This window comes from Heptranchias perlo, chromosome 38, assembly GCF_035084215.1.
Source record: "Heptranchias perlo isolate sHepPer1 chromosome 38, sHepPer1.hap1, whole genome shotgun sequence".
NCBI classification, from domain to species: domain Eukaryota; kingdom Metazoa; phylum Chordata; class Chondrichthyes; order Hexanchiformes; family Hexanchidae; genus Heptranchias; species Heptranchias perlo.
In genome coordinates, this window is record NC_090362.1 from 3,880,784 (window position 1) to 3,900,227 (window position 19,444).

General features: G+C 45.3%; 1 protein-coding gene across 3 annotated transcripts in view; it reads left to right on the forward strand.

Annotated features, from left to right (window-relative positions):
• Positions 1-19,444, forward strand: part of tln2b (talin 2b) — a 320,826-nt gene that overhangs the window by 99,602 nt on the left and 201,780 nt on the right. For all 3 annotated transcript variants that reach the window (XM_067973305.1, XM_067973306.1, XM_067973307.1), the window contains exon 2: positions 9,764-9,810. The gene's annotated coding sequence lies outside the window, so the exon portion shown is untranslated. The remainder of the gene's footprint in view (positions 1-9,763; positions 9,811-19,444) is intronic.

The following is a 19,444-nucleotide window of genomic DNA, read 5'->3' on the forward strand; positions in this document are numbered from 1 at the left end:
AGAAGCTAACGGAATGGGCAGGTGTAATTTATTGTGGAGATGTTTGAAGTAATGTATTTTGGGAAAAAAATGAAGTTAATGCGAGCTTCCATTTAATGGGAAGACCCTGGAGTGTGGTGAATAGAGAGATCTTAGGGTTAAAATGCATAATTCATTAAAAGTGCAAGTGTGGTAAATCAAGGTATTAACAGCACTGTGGGAGAACCTTCACCACACGGACTGCAGTGGTTCAAGAAGGTCGCTCACCACCACCTTCTCAAGGGCAATTAGGGATGGGCAATAAATGCCGGCCTTGCCAGTGACACCCACATCCCATGAACGAATTTTAAAAAAGGTAAATGGAATTTGGCTTTTATAAATTGGGGCATGGAGTTGAGAGCGAAGAGTTGGATAAATTTGTATAAAGCATTGTTGGGCCGTAATTGCAATACTTTGTGTAGTTTTGGGAACCCCATTATAGATAGGACAATAAAGTCATAGAGAACGTACAGCGTAGATTCACCAGGATGACACCAGAAATGGGGAACTTCAGTTCTGACGAGAGACTTGGACACTAGGACTATTTCCACTGGAGTAGAGAATGCATTGGAGGAGATTTAATGAAGGATTTTAAGATTATGAAGTGTTTTGATTGAGTGAATATGGAACAATTATTTTCTCTGGTTGGGGAGTCAATGATGAGGGGTCACCAAGAGAGTGAGGGGAGAGGTTAGTGGAGAGCTGGCACGGACATGATGGGCCGAATGGCCGCCTCCTATGCTGTTAAGTTCTATGGTTCTCAGCACAAGTTGTGGTGATCCTATTTTGGACAAACCCCACTCCAGACTTGAGCACATGAGTGGGCATTACTGTGGATCACAAGGGAGTGATGTCGACCTGTTGTCCCATAATTAATTTCTCCAATATTCTCTTGTAGCTTTGCTCTTGATCAATTGGCGATGGGATTCCTTTCCACCTGGGGTGCAGAGTCAAATTATCATGCTGTCCTCCATTACCCCTCTTGCTGACATTGGGGAATTTGACCCAGATCAGTGATCAAATCTGGGACCTTAGGATAGTGATAAAATGCCTGTTGCCCTGTTCATCACATGCTCTGTCTATACTATTTAATTTTTCTGGTACCAGGACTGTTCCACAACTTGTTCCAAATAAATGAATTATATCATTAATTGGCTGTGTTTGGCTCCTGTAGGAACAGGTTCATTGAGTTTGTTGGAGTGGAAAATTTCAAGCTGTTTCACTAGGACTTGGGCACATAATCCAGGAGAGCTTCTCGGAGCAGGTCCTCGGAGGACAGCATCATCGGAGGTGCCCTTCTTCAGATGACCTGTTAAACTGAGGCCCCCATCTGCCTGTTCAGGACCTGCTCCGAGAAGTGTCCTGGATTATGTGCCCAAGTCCTAGTAAAACAGCTTGAAATTTTTCGCTCCCACAAACTCAATGAACCTCCTCTTACAGGATCCAAAACACAGCCAATTAATGATATAATTAATTTATTTGGAACAGGTTGTGGAACAGTCCTGGTACCAGAAAAATCACATGGTTAAATCGTATAGACAGAGCGTGTGATGAACAGGGCATTTCATCACTCTCCTAAGGTCCCAGATAAGTGATCCCATGGCATTGTTTGAAGAACTGGAGTTAGCTCAGGCACTGTGTCCAACATTGCTCCCCCGATCGATGTCTCCACAAACAGATGAACTGGTTATTCATCTCACGTGCTGTTTGTAGGATTTGGTCGCGTACAGATCGTCCGTCGTGTTTGCCTACAAAACAAGAGAGACTGCATTTCGAAAAGTAATTCATTGGATGCAAAGTGCTTTGGGATGTCCTGAGGAGATGAGAGGCACTATAGAAATGCAAGTTCTTAATTTCACTATAATTATGAAGTTCCAGGCTGGTTGCAGTTGTTAATTCCAATCAGTTTGTATTCTGTAACATGTTTTTTTTTAATAAAACATCTTATTGGAATGGAATATTAGAAAGAAAGACTTGCATTTTATTTGGGCCTTTCACAACCTCAGGATGTCCCAAAACACTTGACAGCCAATGAAGTACTTTTGAAGTACAGTCACTGTTGTAATGTAGGAAATGCGGCAGCCAATTTGCGCACAGCAAGATCCCACAAACAGCAATGAGATAATGACCAAATAAGCTGTTTTTTAAGTGATCTTGGTTGAGGAATAAATATTGGCCAGGACACCAGGGAGAACTCTCCTGCTCCTCTTCAAAATAATGCCGTGGGATCGTTTACTTTCACCTGAGGGAGCAGACGGGGCTTTGGTTTAATGCCTCATCTGAAAGATGGCACCTCCGACAGTGCAGCACTCCCTCAGTACCGCACTGGGAGTGTCGGCATGGATTATGTGCTTATGTCTCTGGAATGTGGCTTGAACCTACGACCTGCTGACTCACAGGTGAGAGTGCTACCCACTGAGCCAGGGCTGACACTGAAACGTATTCTGCTTTTCCTCTCTGTATTTTACCATCTAACATTAATTTGAACAGACCAATCTCCATCTTCATCTGGAACTCGTGATCAGTTTCAGCAGTTGTGGGTTGACCTCATGCCTGGCACGTGACAATCCCACAATGCAATACTGTCTCCAGACTCTTCTAGCTATTGATGATGTGCTCAGAAGGGAGTGAGAGTGACCTTTAGAGCAGCCCTTTAATCTGGTCAAAATAACACCACGGAAATAATTGCATAGAATTTACAGCACAGAAACAGGCCATTCAGCCCATCAGGTCCATGCCGGTGTTTATGCTCCACATGAGCCTCCTCCTATCTTACTTTATGTGTCCCGATCATCATATCCTTCTATTCCTTTCTCCCTCATGTACTTATCTAGCTTTCCCTTAAAGGCGCCTGTGCTATTCACCTCAACCACTCCATGTAAGTTAGGCTCACGTTTAAATGGACCTGTCCATTGAGTTAAATTTCCCTCAATATTGAGTTGATTAATTGCTACGAAAGCATGGGTTAACCCCAGAGATTACTGTCCAAACGAGCTGCTGAAAATTTTCTCGTGAAATCTATCGTATTAAGGCCCAGTGTCCTCAGTCTGTGGAGCACAATATAGCTGGAATTTGTAAAGTGCTCCTCTCCACCCACTGACTGACAGCTCAGGGCAGCCTGCCTCTCCACTTTAAATATCCCATTCTGCACAGACGTTCAAAATTGTCAGCACTTTGTCAGATGGGATTTTGTTTTTTTTATATAATTAAAAGTTGAATCGATTTACTGAATCACGTCCCTGGATATTTCTCCAACTACAGATTGACACTCGTTAAATGTGCAGCTTCCTACATGAACTTGGGGTTTTAACTGGTTCCTTTTTTTTAGATTTTTAGGATAGTGTGGGTCATGTTTGGTGGACACTGACAATTAACATACATGCAGAACGTCAAGGAACACAGTACGGAACAGTTAACATACTGGGGAATACACACAGGTTAGAACAGTAACGACTGCAGACACTTTAGAAACGAACATTTTATCGGTGTATTTTTGGGGAGAGTTTGTGTTCAGTTTTATGTGTACTGGGTTCTATATTCATATTTCTGGCACTTGTTTATAATTTTTATATGTGAGTTGCTGTAACCCATGCCTCAGTGTATTGTCGTGTGCTTGATTTTATTTTTGGTGTTAGTTAGCAGGTCGTGGTAAATGTTACCAATGGCTGCGTTATTGCTCCTCATGAACCATCAGCCCACTGGACGGGACCCAGGGTAGGAGCTGGGCTTTCACTGCAGCCTGCCAAATAAAGTACAGTAACAGTAATGAGTCACTTGGCTTTTTCATTGAAGGCTTTGTCAATGGTGGTTTCGCTCTTTCCCCTCTCCCCCCGCCCCTCTCAGCAGGGCAATAGGAAAAGTGATGACATTCAGAGTCGAGCTTTGTGAAAATGACTTTCACAAAGTGTACATTGCCCGTACTGAAGGAGCAGGCTGGGTTAGCTTGACACATCCAATAGTTTGGTACTTGTGATTGAATGAGCTGCAGTGGGATTTGGTTTTCGAGGAGATTGGTTAATTGCTGCACACGAACATAGGAATCATAGAATTATAGAAAGGTTACAGCACTGAAGGAGGCCATTCGGCCCACGAGTCCGTGCTGGCTCTACGCAAGAACAATCCAGTTAGTCCCACTCCCCTGCCCTAGCCCCATAGCTCTGCAATTTTTTTTCTTTCAAGTACTTATCCAGTTCCCTTTTGAAGGCCATGATTGAATCTGCCTCCACCACCCCCTCGGGCAGTGCATTCCAGATCATAAACACTCGCTGTATTTTAAAAAAAAAAGTTTTTTTCTCATGTCACCTTTGATGGTTTGCCAGTCACCTTAAATCTATGTCCTCTGGTCCTTGACCCTTCTGCCAATGGGAACAGTTTCTCTCTATCTACTCTGTCTAGACCCTTCATGATTTTGAATACCTCTATCAAATCTCCTCGCAACCGTCTCGATTCCAAGGAGAACAATCCCAGATTCTCCAGTCTATCCACATAACTGAAGTCCCTCGTCCCTGGAATCATTCTGGTAAATCTCTTCTGCACCCTCTCTAAGGCCTTCGCATCTTTCCTAAAGTGTGGTGCCCAGAACTGGACACAATACTCCAGTTGTGGCCAAACCAGTGTTCTATAAAAGTTCCATACTTTTGTACTCTGTGCCTCTATTTATAAAGCCCAGGATCCCGTATGCTTTTTTTTAACTGCTTTCTCAACCTGCCCTGCCACCTTCAATGATTTGTGTACATATACCCCCAGATTTCTCTGTTCCTGTACCCCTTTTGGCATTGCGCCCTCCAGTTCATATTGCCTCTCCTCGTTCTTCCTACCAAAATGTATCACTTTGCATTTTTCAGCGTTAAATTTCACCTGCCACGTGTCCGCCCATTCCACCAGCCTGTCTGTATGCTCCTGAAGTCTATCACTGTCCTCCTCACTGTTTACTACACTTCCAAGTTTTGTGTCATCTGCAAATGGGAAAATGACGAGCAGGAAAAGGCCAGCTGGTCCATCAAGCCTGGGAGAGGCAAAAAAAAAAAATCAAAAAAGGGAAAAAATCTGGGAAAATTCCTGTCTGGACCCGCTCCCGACATTTCCGTCCGACACTCAATTACGAAAGAGCTGCTTGTTGTTCAGTGTAAGTTTGTTACCCCACTTAGTCTGGAAGTACCTGAGAGGTACCAACCGTCCTCCCTCAGCTGATGAAACAGTCCTCCTCCATGTTGAGCACCACTTGGAGGAAGCACTGAGGGTAGCAAGGGCACAAAATGTACTCTGGGTGGGGGACTTCAATGTCCATCACCAAGAGTGGCTCAGCAGCACCACCACTAATCGAGCTGGCCGAGTCCTGAAGAACATAGCTGCCAGACTGGGCCTGCGGCAGGTGGTGAGCGAACCAACACGAGGGAAAAACTTACTTGACCTCGTCCTCACCAATCTACCTGTCGCAAATGCATCTGTCCATGACAGTATTGGTAGGAGTGACCACCGCACAGTCCTCGTGGAGATGAAGTCCCGTCTTCGCACTGAGGACACCATCCAACGTGTTGTGTGGCACTACGACCGTGCTAAATGGGATCGATTCAGAATGGATCTAGCAGCTCAAAACTGGGCATCCATGAGGCGCTGTGGGCCATCAGCAGCAGCAGAATTGTATTCCAGCACAATCTGTAACCTCATGGCCCGGCATATTCCTCACTCTACCATTAGCAACAAGCCAGGGGATCAACCCTGGTTCAATGAGGAGTGCAGAAGAGCCTGCCAGGAGCAGCACCAGGCGTACCTAAAAATGAGGTGCCAACCTGGTGAAGCTACAATTCAGGACTACATGCATGCTAAACAGCAGAAGCAACATGCTATAGACAGAGCTAAGCGATTCCACAACCAACGGATCAGATCAAAGCTCTGCAGTCCTGCCACATCCAGTCGTGAATGGTGGTGGACAATTAAACAACTAACGGGAGGAGGAGGCTCTGCAAACATCCCCATCCTCAATGATGGCGGAGTCCAGCACGTGAGTGCAAAAGACAAGGCTGAAGCGTTTGCAACCATCTTCAGCCAGAAGTGCCGAGTGGATGATCCATCTCAGCCTCCTCCCGATATCCCCACCATCACGGAAGCCAGTCTTCGGCCAATTCGATTCACTCCACGTGATGTCAAGAAACGGCTGAGTGCACTGGATACAGCAAAGGCTATGGGCCCCGACAACATCCCAGCTATAGTGCTGAAGGCTTGTGCTCCAGAACTAGCTGCGCCTCTAGCCAAGCTGTTCCAGTACAGTGACAACACTGGCATCTACCCGACAATGTGGAAAATTGCCCAGGTATGTCCTGTCCACAAAAAGCAGGACAAATCCAATCCGGCCAACTACCGCCCCATCAGTCTACTCTCAATCATCAGCAAAGTGATGGAAGGTGTCGTCGACAGTGCTATCAAGCGGCACTTACTCACCAATAACCTGCTCACCGATGCTCAGTTTGGGTTCCGCCAGGACCACTCGGCTCCAGACCTCATTACAGCCTTGGTCCAAACATGGACAAAAGAGCTGAATACCAGAGGTGAGGTGAGAGTGACTGCCCTTGACATCAAGGCAGCATTTGACCGAGTGTGGCATCAAGGAGCCCTAGTAAAATTGAAGTCAATGGGAATCAGGGGGAAAACTCTCCAGTGGCTGGAGTCATACCTAGCACAAAGGAAGATGGTAGTGGTTGTTGGAGGCCAATCATCTCAGCCCCAGGACATTGCTGCAGGAGTTCCTCAGGGCAGTGTCCTAGGCCCAACCATCTTCAGCTGCTTTATCAATGACCTTCCCTCCATCATGAGGTCAGAAATGGGGATGTTCGCTGATGACTGCACAGTGTTCAGTTCCATTCGCAACCCCTCAAATAATGAAGCAGTCCGAGCCCGCATGCAGCAAGACCTGGACAACATCCAGGCTTGGGCTCACAAGTGGCAAGTAACATTCGCGCCAGATAAGTGCCAGGCAATGACCATCTCCAACAAGAGAGACTCTAACCACCTCCCCCTGACATTCAACGGCATTACCATCGCCGAATCCCCCACCATCAACATCCCGGGGGTCACCATTGACCAGAAACTTAACTGGACCAGCCATATAAATACTGTGGCTACAAGAGCAGGTCAGAGGCTGGGTATTCTGCGGCGAGTGACTCACCTCCTGACTCCCCAAAGCCTTTCCACCATCTACAAGGCACAAGTCAGGAGTGTGATGGAATACTCTCCACTTGCCTGGATGAGTGCAGCTCCAACAACACTCAAGAAGCTCGACACCATCCAAGATAAAGCAGCCCGCTTGATTGGCACCCCATCCACCACCCTGAACATTCACTCCCTTCACCACCGGCGCACCGTGGCTGCAGTGTGCACTATCCACAGTATGCACTGCAGCAACTCGCCAAGGCTTCTTCGACAGCACCTCCCAAACCCGCGACCTCTACCACCTAGAAGGACAAGAGCAGCAGGCACATGGGAACAACACCACCTGCACGTTCCCCTCCAAGTCACACACCATCCCGACTTGGAAATATATCGCCGTTCCTTCATTGTCGCTGGGTCAAAATCCTGGAACTCCCTTCCTAACAGCACTGTGTGAGAACCTTCACCACACGGACTGCAGCGGTTCAAGAAGGCGGCTCACCACCACCTTCTCAAGGGCAATTAGGGATGGGCAATAAATGCCGGCCTTGCCAGCGACGCCCACATCCCATGAACGAATAAAAAAAAAGGTGGGAATGGTGCCTTGTGTTTTCTGCTGTCCAGTGAGTTTGGTGTGTTTCACACGTGTCGGTATTTTATTGTATGGAGCACTGGAGGAAGATGTTTGGCCCATCATGCTTTAGCTTTACATTGTTACATTGTATTTATGAATATATAAACAGTAAGATCTACTGGAAACCTGACGTAAAAGGAACGGAGTGGATATAAACGTGAGTTGCTGCAGTCCTGAGGTTTGTTCAGAGCTCTGGAATTTGGTTAATTGGAGAACTTGGAGCATGAGGCTTGCATTGTGGACATTAGGTCTCAATTTAATTTGAAACAAAAATATTGAAGGTGATGCGGGAGCGTAGAACTTGTGTATGGACTGTGTATGGACTGTGTATGGACTGTGCCAGGCGTGAACACTTCATTTTGAAAAATAGTAAAAGACTATTGCATTTCTTCCGAAGTTATTGAAAAGGGTAACTCACTAATTACAGACTTTGCGCCTTTTATTTGTAGAGGAAGAACCTGATTTTTAAAAAGCACCTCAATATGTCCTGAGCATGAGCACGACCGATGAATTATTTTTGAGGCATTTTTGTGTCGGCAGTTATGGTAGACAATTTGCGTACACTAACTGAGATGAATTAGCGTTTGATCTATTCTCGGTGTGTAAATTGAGGGGGGAATGTTGCCTTGGACACCGCGGAGAACTCCTGTTACACAAATTGCTGCTGCGTTTCCTACATTACGACAGTGACTACACTTCTAAAATACTTAATTGGCTGTAAAACACTTTGGGATGTCCTGAGATCGTGAAAGGCGCTATAGAAATGCAAGTTCCTTATTTATTTATCTATCTTTCTATCCATCTTGCTTTCTATCTGAACAGGCAGATGGGGCCTCGGTTTCATGTGCCACACAAAATATGGTACTTCTGACAATACAGGATTATTTCAATTCATTTAATTTAGTCTGACTTTGTGTAATATCTGAGTATTCATTGCAGCACATAACGATGCCTAATCCAGTGAACAGATTACTGCAAGTAGGGTGAGGGTTAATCCTCTGGATTCCCCCAGTCTGCAGGACGAGGCTGTCGAACAGGTAGACATCTGGATTGTTGGGGATATCGTGACCGTCCGGGAACTGCTGTGAAACTGTCGAAAGAGGAAAGTCATTTAATAAAAGATTTATGGGATGACCAAGCCTCTTCCTCATTTGATACAAACGGACAAGCTATGAATATTCCAGCGAGCTAGAGGTGGAGTTGTGTGGCTGAGATCCAGTAATCTGCCCAAACTCTATTGGGGATGTGTCAGATACTTCCAACCAACAGCTCACTGCTTTTGACATTTTGGCAGCAAACCCTCCCAACATCTGTATCAATAAATCAATCGCAAGTCAGGTCACTGCAGTCTGACCTCCACTGATGGTTTCTCCTTTTCTCCATTGAGTAACTCGGGGCTTCGTTTGGGGAGTGGGGGCTGTGCCAGGGCCCGTTGAGAAGTGATGCTGATGCAGACACTTCCCCATAGAGCTCATAGTGAGCGCATGAGTGAGAGCAATGAGGATTGAAGAGAGCTGTTGAGGCAAAATCAGAAATAGATGCAGAGGAGGAGCGATGGAAATCTTCCAATCACTGGGGCAAAGGATGGCCTGTTCTCTCAGGTCAACATTGTTTTCGAGTCCTTATTAAAATATTGCATCAAATTTACAGCACAGGAGCAGGCCGTTCAGCACAACTGGTATTTATACTACAAACAAGCCTCCTCCTTTCTACCTCATGCACTTATCTAGCTGTCCCTTAAATATAGCTGGTGAATAAACCTCGGCAACACATGACGCTGCTCCCTTAAAACCAAGGCCTGTCTGCTGGATGAAATTGGTCAGGTTCTCTCAATTTTATGGAGTGAAATGTCAGGAAAGACTGCAGTTGCGTTGAGGATATAATAATGCAGAAAAAAGTTTACTTGAGTGTTGCAGAAGGTGTACTTTACAGCATCCATTAATCACCACTTTGTTTTATTCCTTGCAGCTGTGATCACACGACAAAAGCCACAGGATTACCATCCCAGGGTTAAGGTAAGATTTATTTCTAACCTCTGTTCCCATCCTTGCGCACAAGCCCGAGTTTTCATTAGTTAAACGCACTCCAGTACTGAGGGTGAGCTGAGAACTCTTACAGTCTTGAGTCGTCCTGCTGTTGCCCCATAAAGCGATGACTGGCCACGCGTTCACCGTTGGGAATTACTGAAGGACGGGTCAGTCCTGCTGATGTTTTCATTTCCCTCAACATTGTGCAATGGATTGAAAGTGAGCAAACTGACAGTGAGTTCTAAATTTCAAATTAGCATCTGTCTTAATCACCCCCACTGTGGGAGTTGGTCTTATTCTGATTGGGGTATCTTGGGCTTATATATTGGTGTTGCTTTTGGGATTCTTAGTTGATTTCACAGCCCCATTTAGATCACTACATTGATCTGAATTGGGTGATTTTAAATTATTGATCACAGATTGTGACTCCGATCTCAATCATAAACAACAATAAAGGTGTGTAGGCGCGCACCTGTGTGTACCTGTAGGGTCTGTTGGACAAACATCAGTGGTGGTCAGAGCTGAAAACAACATGTCACAATAATGAACTTTGATATTGATTATTTCTGGAAAGCCTCAAATGATATTTGTCCAAGTTAGTGCTGCATTGCATGACAGTGTATCTTACTGGCCTTCTCCTGAAACACCTTCCCCTTTGGTAGGTTGAACATGAGTATGTGTATCCTTTGTAGAAGAGAACGTGAGTTTGCGTATCCTTTGTAGAAGAGAACGTGAGTTTGCGTATCCTTTGTAGAAGAGAACGTGAGTTTGCGTATCCTTTGTAGAAGAGAACGTGAGTTTGCGTATCCTTTGTAGAAGAGAACGTGAGTTTGCGTATCCTTTGTAGAAGAGAACGTGAGTTTGCGTATCCTTTGTAGAAGAGAACGTGAGTTTGCGTATCCTTTGTAGAAGAGAACGTGAGTTTGCGTATCCTTTGTAGAAGAGAACGTGAGTTTGCGTATCCTTTGTAGAAGAGAACGTGAGTTTGCGTATCCTTTGTAGAAGAGAACGTGAGTTTGCGTATCCTTTGTAGAAGAGAACGCGAGTTTTGTGTATCCCTTGGATAAGAGACCGCGAGTTTGCGTATCCCTTAGAGAATGCGAGTTTGCGTATCCCTTGGATAAGAGAACGCGAGTTTGCGTATCCCTTGGATAAGAGAACGCGAGTTTGCGTATCCCTTGGATAAGAGAACGCGAGTTTGCGTATCCCTTGGATAAGAGAACGCGAGTTTGCGTATCCCTTGGATAAGAGAACGCGAGTTTGCGTATCCTTTGTGTAGTACAACACGAATTTGCTTCTGTCTGGTTTAGTGTTTATCTTAAAATATTATTTATTTTTTAAATTAAACACATTGGCCCAGAATTTGCTGAAACAATAACAGCATGTGAACGATGAACGCCGTTATTAATGTGCAAATCGGCCAACAATTTGTGACGAGGAAGAGATACCCCGTGAATTACGAATTGCCATAAGTTGCTGGACGATTTCCACCGTTTGCTCCGTGAAAACGGCATCTCATCCTTAACCGCCTTGAGTTTCATGAAGTTGCTGCACTTGTACATTAATTGCCCATTAAAGTGGCCGCAGAAAGTTAAGTCTAGTAATTCATAGCATAAATACCCTTTTAATGACATGTTAATGACTGCCAATCAACCTCTCTTGCCCAGATAGTGAACAATTAAGTGTGGAGTCTCATTGCTTCAGGTTGTGAATTGCTTTAGATTTTAAAATGTTTTTTCTTACTTTTCTTTGTCTCTTTTTTTCTGAATCCAAATCGTTCTTCCCTTCTCTTTACTTCTCTTTCTGTACCTGATTTGACTTTAATTCCCCCTACTTCCTTCTCTGTCTTTCCTCCTGTTTATTTCTCAATCCTTAAATCTCGCTGGTTAAGGAGAATCGACTGTAGGTCCTGCCGTTCACTAAGGTCCCCGTTGCCCTCGCTGTGCTGTTACCAGCTCGCACTTAAAGCAAGTTAGTCGTTAAAAAAAAATGTTAAAATCTAATTGTGCACGAACAAGCCTAACTAACTGGGCAGGCCGCGAGATGCAAAATCTGGGCTAACAAATCCATTCCCCACCTCCTTTTTAGTCTGTTCCAACTGAGGGAGATATTTGCAACAGTGGGTTGAAAGTGCAGAAAGTGACGTCCGATGAAGACATTTTGGGTGAGCACCACAGAGACACGAAACAAGATGTCACCTTTAAGTAGCGATCAATTGGGCTGCTCCTCCCGGGACAGCCTCATTTAGATCATTCCTCTATTGCCAGGGGCTGGGGCTGCCATTCACTGGGACGTATGAGGAGATCCCCATTTATTTCTAGGTGTTGGCCGTGGCTCAGTTGACAGCACTCTCGTCACTGAGCCACAAGTTGTAGGTACAAGCCCCGCTCCAGAGACTTGAGCACGTATAATACTGAGGGAGTGCTGCACTGTCAGAGGTGCCGTCTTTTGGATGAAACGCTGAACCGAGGCCCCGTCCGCCCTCTCGTGTGAAAGATCCCCTGGTTCTATTGCTAAGAAGAGCAGGGGAGTTCTCCCCCGGTGTCCTGGGCCGATATTTATCCCTCAACAAACATCACTTAACAACAGATGATCCGGTCATTGTCGCATTGCTGTTTGTGGGATCTTGCTGTGCGCAGATGGGCTGCCTCCATTACAACTGACGACACTTCAAAAAGTACTTCATTGGTTGGAAAACGCTTTGGGAAGTCCTGAGGTTGTGAAAGGCTCTGTAGAAATACAAGTCTTTCTTTAACGGTTAAGAATTGAAGTCGAATTGGATGGAATGTACTTGTGTAGAAGGACCTGCTGTTCTCGCACAGTGCTGCACACCACACAAGTTAAACTCTGCTCTGCAGAGGACTGCTGACATAACAGTAATAAAAATAAATACTGAAATATATTAACTTAGAATTTATTGGCTTGTTAACTGACGCATGTATTAACTTGGGGAGAAAAAGCAATCTGAATAAGCTGTGGTTTAATCTGCATGACGCCTCACTTAGCTGTGCAAGAAACAAAGTGCTTCTTCAATCAGAAACAACCAACATTTTTACGTAATTGCAGCTTTATATTTGTTCCAACCTTTCATCAAAATTGTCTGTGTGTGTGTGAGAGAGACATATGCATATCAATTTTTCTTGACCTCATTCGCATATATTTTTGAGTAAAGGAAAGGATTTGCATTTATATAGCGCCTTTCACAGCCTCAGGATATCCCAAAGCTCTTTGCAGCCAATGAAGTACTTTTGAAGTGTAGTCACTGTTGTAATGTGGGAAACGCGGCAGCCATTTTGCGCCCAGCAAGATCCCACACACAGCAATGAGATAAATGACCAGATAATTTTTTTTAGTGGAGTTGGCCGAGGAATAAATATTGGCCAGGACATTGGGAGAACCCCCAGCTCTTCGAAGTAGTGCCATGGGATCTTTACGTCCACCTGAGAGGGAAGACGGGGCCTCAGTTCAGCGTCACATGGCACCTCGGCACTGATTGACACTGAACTGTGTTTTCTGAACCCATGTAGGTTGATGTTCGAGGGAATAAAACACTAGCATCACCAGCTGGTGTTTTTAGTGATGTTCCTAGTTTGCACCTTGTGGGGGGAAAAAAAGTATTAGCACTAAAATGTAGTTATTTCAATATAAAAACAGAAAATGCTGGAAACACGCAGCAGATCAGGAAGCATCTGTGGAGAGAGAAACAGAATTAACGTTTCAGGTCGATGACCTCTCGTCAGAACTGGAAGACGTTGGAGATTTAACAGTTTATAAGCAAATACAGAGCCAGGGAAAGGAGGGGAGGAAAGAACAAAAGGGAAGGTCTCTGATAGTGAGGAGGGCAGGAGTGATTAAATGACAAAAGGGATGATGGTGCAAGGAGAAAGTGTGGTGGTAGTGGGACAGGTGAAGAAACAAAAGATGGGTCCAGAGCTGTAAATGGCAACAGCAGAACCATTACCAGCATCTGCTGTCCGATAAAATGGGAGTAGTGGTTATGATCTGAAATTATTGAAATCAGTATTGAGTCTGGAAGGTTGTGAATTGAAAGATGATTTGCTGTTCCCCGAGATTCTGTTAGGCACTTTACAAATTCCCATCAATGTGCTCCCACAGTGGTTAGGTGGCTGCTTTCAGGATTTTGACCCAGTGACGATGAAGGAACGGCCGATATATGTCCAAGTCGGGATGGTGTGTGACTTGGAGAGGAATTTGGAGGTGATAGTGTTCCCATGCACCTGCTGCCCTTGTCCTTCTAGGTGGCATTTTTTTGAAGCATTTTTGCACTGCTGTCTGTAAGGGCCCTACATGAGCTGGATTGACCACCTTAGACTAGCTCATTGTAGATACTGGTCCATGGTCACAGAGCAGTCCATCCCAAATTGACAATCTCACTTAAAGGGCCAGTAACTGATCTGGGAAATCAGAAAGTGGATGTTGCTAAGCCTCCTGTGTTGGGGCGTAATGTTGGAACAAAGTAGAGGCCTCTTTAAAAGGCCCCAGGCTTGTTGCTCCTGATTGGAGAGTGCTAATGTCAGCAGTGTGAAAAGTGAGTCATTCTCAAGTATTGATGCTGTCAACACATTGTGAGCCCCAAAGGAATGACCGAGATGTAATTAATACAGTAACTGGATATTCCTTTATTCACCTGTCGAATACTGTACATTTTTTGAGGTGCTCTGAGACTGCTGATTATCCCGTACCCCCGGCACACTGCCCCTGGATATTTCACGTCCCTGGGAGGGTCTTGTTATTGGGGATTCCGTCCTCAAATAGTGGCTTCTGACTGTGTCAGAGTTAAAACCGCAGCAGTTTTTAAATAAGCTTTTCTCTTGTTTTCCTTCGTTCTTTTGCTGTGACTTGGCAATGGGAGTCAGTAAAAGCTGACCTTTTCCTTAAGGTGTGTAGTGGTGTTCTTCAGTACTATAATGCTGTCAGATATATGTGTCTGTAGCAGTCCAAAGATGGTAATAGATTCTTGAGTTATGGTGCGTTATGGACTATTTCAGTGCTCTCCTGGCCGGCCTCCCATCTTCCATCCTCCGTAAACTTGAGGTCATCCAAATCTCCTTCAGCCCCACAGCCCTTCGAGATCTCTGCATTCCTCTGGCCCCTTGCTCCCCGATTTCCTTCGCCCCACCATTGGCGGCCGTACCTTCAGCTTTCCAGGCCCCAAGCTCTGGAATTCCCTCCCGAAACCTCTCCGCCTCTCTACCTCTCTCTCCTCCTTTAAGACGCACCTTAAAACCTACCTCTTTGGCTAAGCTTTTGGTCACCTGTCATAACATCTCGTTATCTGGCTCGGTGTCAAATTTTGTCTGCTAAAGCACCTGGTGATGTTTTAATACATTAAAGACACTACAGAAATACAAGTTGTTTTGTTGTGGCCTGTTCCTGGGTCTAGTACCAATGTGTGTGTCTGGGTTTCTTAGCTTTGATGCTTGTTTACCGATATGCCCCTTAAACGTATTTCCACTGAAGCCTTCTGTGCACTGCACGGAAAATAGTTTTAAGCAGTCGCAGGAAAATAAGAATCGTCGAGTTTGAAGTCTGCCCCAAACGCCCTGTGTCTTCGATTCATAGAAATTTTCAGCACAGAAGGAGGCTATTCGGCCCATCGTGTCCATGCCGGCCGAAAAAGAGCCATCCAGCCTAATCCCACTTTTCAGCTCTTGGTCCGTAGCCCTGTAGGTTACAGCACTTCAGGTGCACATCCAAGTACGTTTTAAATGAGTTGAGGGTTTCTGCCTCTACCACCCTTTCAGGCAGTGAGTTCCAGACCCCCACCACCCTCTGGGTGAAAACATTTCTCCTCAACTCCCCTCTAATCCTTCTACCAATTACTTTAAATCTATGCCCCTGGTCACTGACCCCTCTGCTAAGGGAAATAGGTCCTCCCTATCCACTCTATCTAGTCCTGTCATAATTTTATACACCTCAATTAAATCTCCCCTCAGCCTCCTCTGTTCCAAAGAAAACAACCCCAGCCTATCCAATCTTTTCTCATAGCTAAAATTCTCCAGTCCTGGCAACATCCTCGTAAATCTCCTCTGCACCCTCTCTAGTGCAATTACATCTTTCCTGTAATGTGGTGACCAGAACTGTACACAGTACTCGAGCTGTGACCTAACCAATGATTTATACAACTCCAGCATAACCTCCCTGCTCTTAGATTCTATGCCTCGGCTAATAAAGGAAAGTATCCCGTTTGCCTTCTTAATCACCTTACCTACCTGTCCTGGTTTGTGGAGCAGTAAAGAGTGAGTACGAACTAAAACCAGAGAATGAAGGGGACTGAGGGCGAGGGCTGGCAGATGTTTTCCAGCAGCGAATCCATTACATGCTCAATATTTTTCATCGGATTTTGGCAGCCTAAGCACCTTGGTTCATTCGACCGTTTTTGAGGCTGAATGCAGCTGTAGCGATGAGATTGGACAGCACTAAGTCTGAGTCTATCCGAAACAAAGAGGGAGGAAGTTCAGAGCCCAGCTGGTATCAGTATTTAATGTGCCGTAGAACGTCCATTCTGCGTTACTCGGGATTTGTTTCTTTCCTGATTTGCAGAGATCAAGCATTCTGCATTCATACTGGAAAGAGCACTGGGGTGGAAAATGCTTGGTGATACTGGAGGGCACTGGTTTTAAATCAAATGGCTGTAAACTTCAACAGTATAAAGTAATGACTACGCAGTGCGTACAGTCTTACTGTTTATCGGAACGAAGGAAGAAAAACCTGCAAATATGTAGCGCCTTTCACAACCTCATGGCGTCCTAAAGTGCTTTTTGAAGTGTAGTCACTGTTGTAATGTAAGAAACGCGACAACCAATTTACGCACAGCAAGATCCCACAAACAGCAATGAGATAATGACCAGATCATCTGTCTTCAGTGGTGTTGGTTGAGGGATAAATATTAGCCAGGACTCCCCTGGTCTTCTTTGAATAGTGGCTGTGGGATCTTTTACGTCCACCTGAGAGGGCAGACGGGGCTTTGGATTAATGTCTCATCTGAAAGATGGCACCTCCGACAGTGCAGCACTCCCTCAGCACTGCACTGGAGTGTCAGCCTGGATTATGTGCTCAAGTCTCTGGAGTGGGACTTGAACCCACAACCTTCTGACTCAGAGGCAAGAGTGCTCCCCACTGAGCCATGGCTGGCACCTGTAATTAAGTAATAAATAACCTGTGTAAAGTAATGGCTACGGACTGCTTACAGTCTTACTGTTTGTTGGAAAGACTCATGTTGTGTACTTCAAATTGCTTCACTCGTGGGTCCCTCGTATATTTGTGGGAAGAGTTGGTGCCAATACATAATGCAGTGTTTCTTGATGTGTTGAAACACAATCTAGTGTCCCTTGTGCTGGATCAAAAAACATTGATCTCGGCCAAGTGAAGGTGTTCATTGGCCTCAGCTGCTTCGTCAGGGAGAGGATAAAATAATTGGCCAGGATTCCCGTGTGCATGCATGTGTGCGTGTTGGCTTTGGCTGAGCACCAGATTGGCTGTGAGGCTTCCTACAGTCAAATAGCCTGGCAGCACTCACCCATGGAATCATAGAATGATACAACACAGAAGGAGGCCTTTCGGCCCATCATGTCTGTGCCAGCTCTTTGAAAGAGTATCCCGTTCGTCCCACTCCCCTGCTCTTTCCCCATAGCCCTGTAAATTTTTCCTTTCCGAGTATTTATCCAATTCCCTTTTGAAAGTTGAATCTGCTTCCACCGCCCTTTCAGGCAGCGCATTCCAGATCATAACAACTCGCTGCGTAAGAAAAAAAATTCTCCTCATTTCCCTTTGGTTCTTTTGCTGATTATCTTAAATCTGTGTCCTCTGGTTACCGACCCTCCTGCCAGTGGAAACAGTTTCTCCCTATTTACTCCACCAAAACACTTGGTAATTCTGAATACCTTTGTGTCTAGGCTAGCACGAGCGATAAGGCATTTGGGCAAAGTACTCATGGGCTTGGGATGTCCAAGGTGCTGTATCTTCAAGGCCGCGCCTTCAGGACAGGAGGGAAGAAAACTATAGTTGGGGGGAGGAAATACCCCCAGTACGAGGCCTTATTTTCCCTTTTTCATGCATTCAACAACTCCCCTCACCTCTCCCACAATCCCACTGACGGTAAAGCTGTCACTTGCGAGGGGAGGGTTTGCTGGAGACCCCTCTCCGTGTTCCACCACCCAGGTTTAGGAGAGAAAAGGAGAATTCAGTTCAGTTTTACTCCACAGCGATGGGAATGGGATTTGTTCCGTATTTCTTCCACCAGTTCCATCAATGACTGTAACTGGAAGAGGCGGAAAGAGGCCTGTTCGTCTCTGTACCGGCTTTACAGTCGTCTGATGTTTTCCGAGTTGCTGTACTCAATGAATTTGGCATTGCGGCCTTAACACTCTGATATTTTTAAAACCCTTGTTGAAATGCCCTGTCACAGTTGCAGTTGGAAGTGATTCTGCTGAATTGTGCTTAAAATCTTATTTCTGTATTCTTGTGCGTTTTGAAGACCCCAAAAAAAAACCTTTTATGGAAGAGGTCTCCCATTTGGAGATGTTTGTTCTGGGAGCGTTTACTCGCCCTGTTTAGACATTTCTCTGCGTGTGAAAGCAGAGCTGTCAACATTGAAAAATGTTAAGAATAACATTTATATTTAGCGACACCGATGATTATCTGAAGTGGTGTTTCTCTGTTAATCAAACGTCTTTAAAATGCCATTACTAATTAGCATTTGGTAGATGTGCAGTTGATACCCCCCATGTGACCTGAATGACCTTCACCATGGGTAGAGGTTAACTGACCCTTTACTCCCTTTTCCATAGTCACCGACCATCCCTAGTTGCCCTAGAAATACAGACTTGCATTTATATAGCGCCTTTCCCGACCTCAGAACATCCCAAAGTGCTTTACAGCCAATGAAGTACTTTTGAAGTGTAGTCACTGTTATGTAGGCCATTGAGAGACCATGTAATGTGGACTGGAGTCACACGTAGGCCAGACCAGGCAGGTTTCCTCCCCCGAAGGACATTAGTGAACTAGTTGGGTTTTTAGGACAATCATGGTTATTTTCTCTGGTGCCAGCCTGCAAATCACCAGAATAACTGAACCCAATTTCCCAACTTGCCAAGGTGGGATTTGAACTCTCAACTCTCTCTGCATTGCCAGTGGAGCACAGTAACCAGTGGGCTACCATAACCACTCGTTCCCTGCTTCTGGCATTCCATCATATGCGAGTTGGGACAACAAGTGACAGGAAGTTAAGCTGTCGGGTTACAGAAATGTGTCCCCACCCCCCAGATGATGGGAATGGATTCAGCCTGTGGGAGATTGAGAGGATGGAACTCGCAGGAGAGGAAGCTTTATACGTTGATAATTGTCCCATTGGGAAATCAAAATGAAATTGGCCGTCTTGAACTAACCGCGAGCACTCCAGGTAAAGATAAGTTTGAAAAAATGGACTTAACCTTTTTTTCCACGGCCTCCAATGGCCCCTTTAAGGATTACTGGTTAGGCCACTGGAGAGCCTGAAAAATGAGTTGGATCGTGCAGAGTGCGAGCTCCGACTGGTCTTAATGAATTCCACAAACGGGCGCAGGGCCCTTGGTTCAATATCGACCTGAGGCCAGTGTTTGCT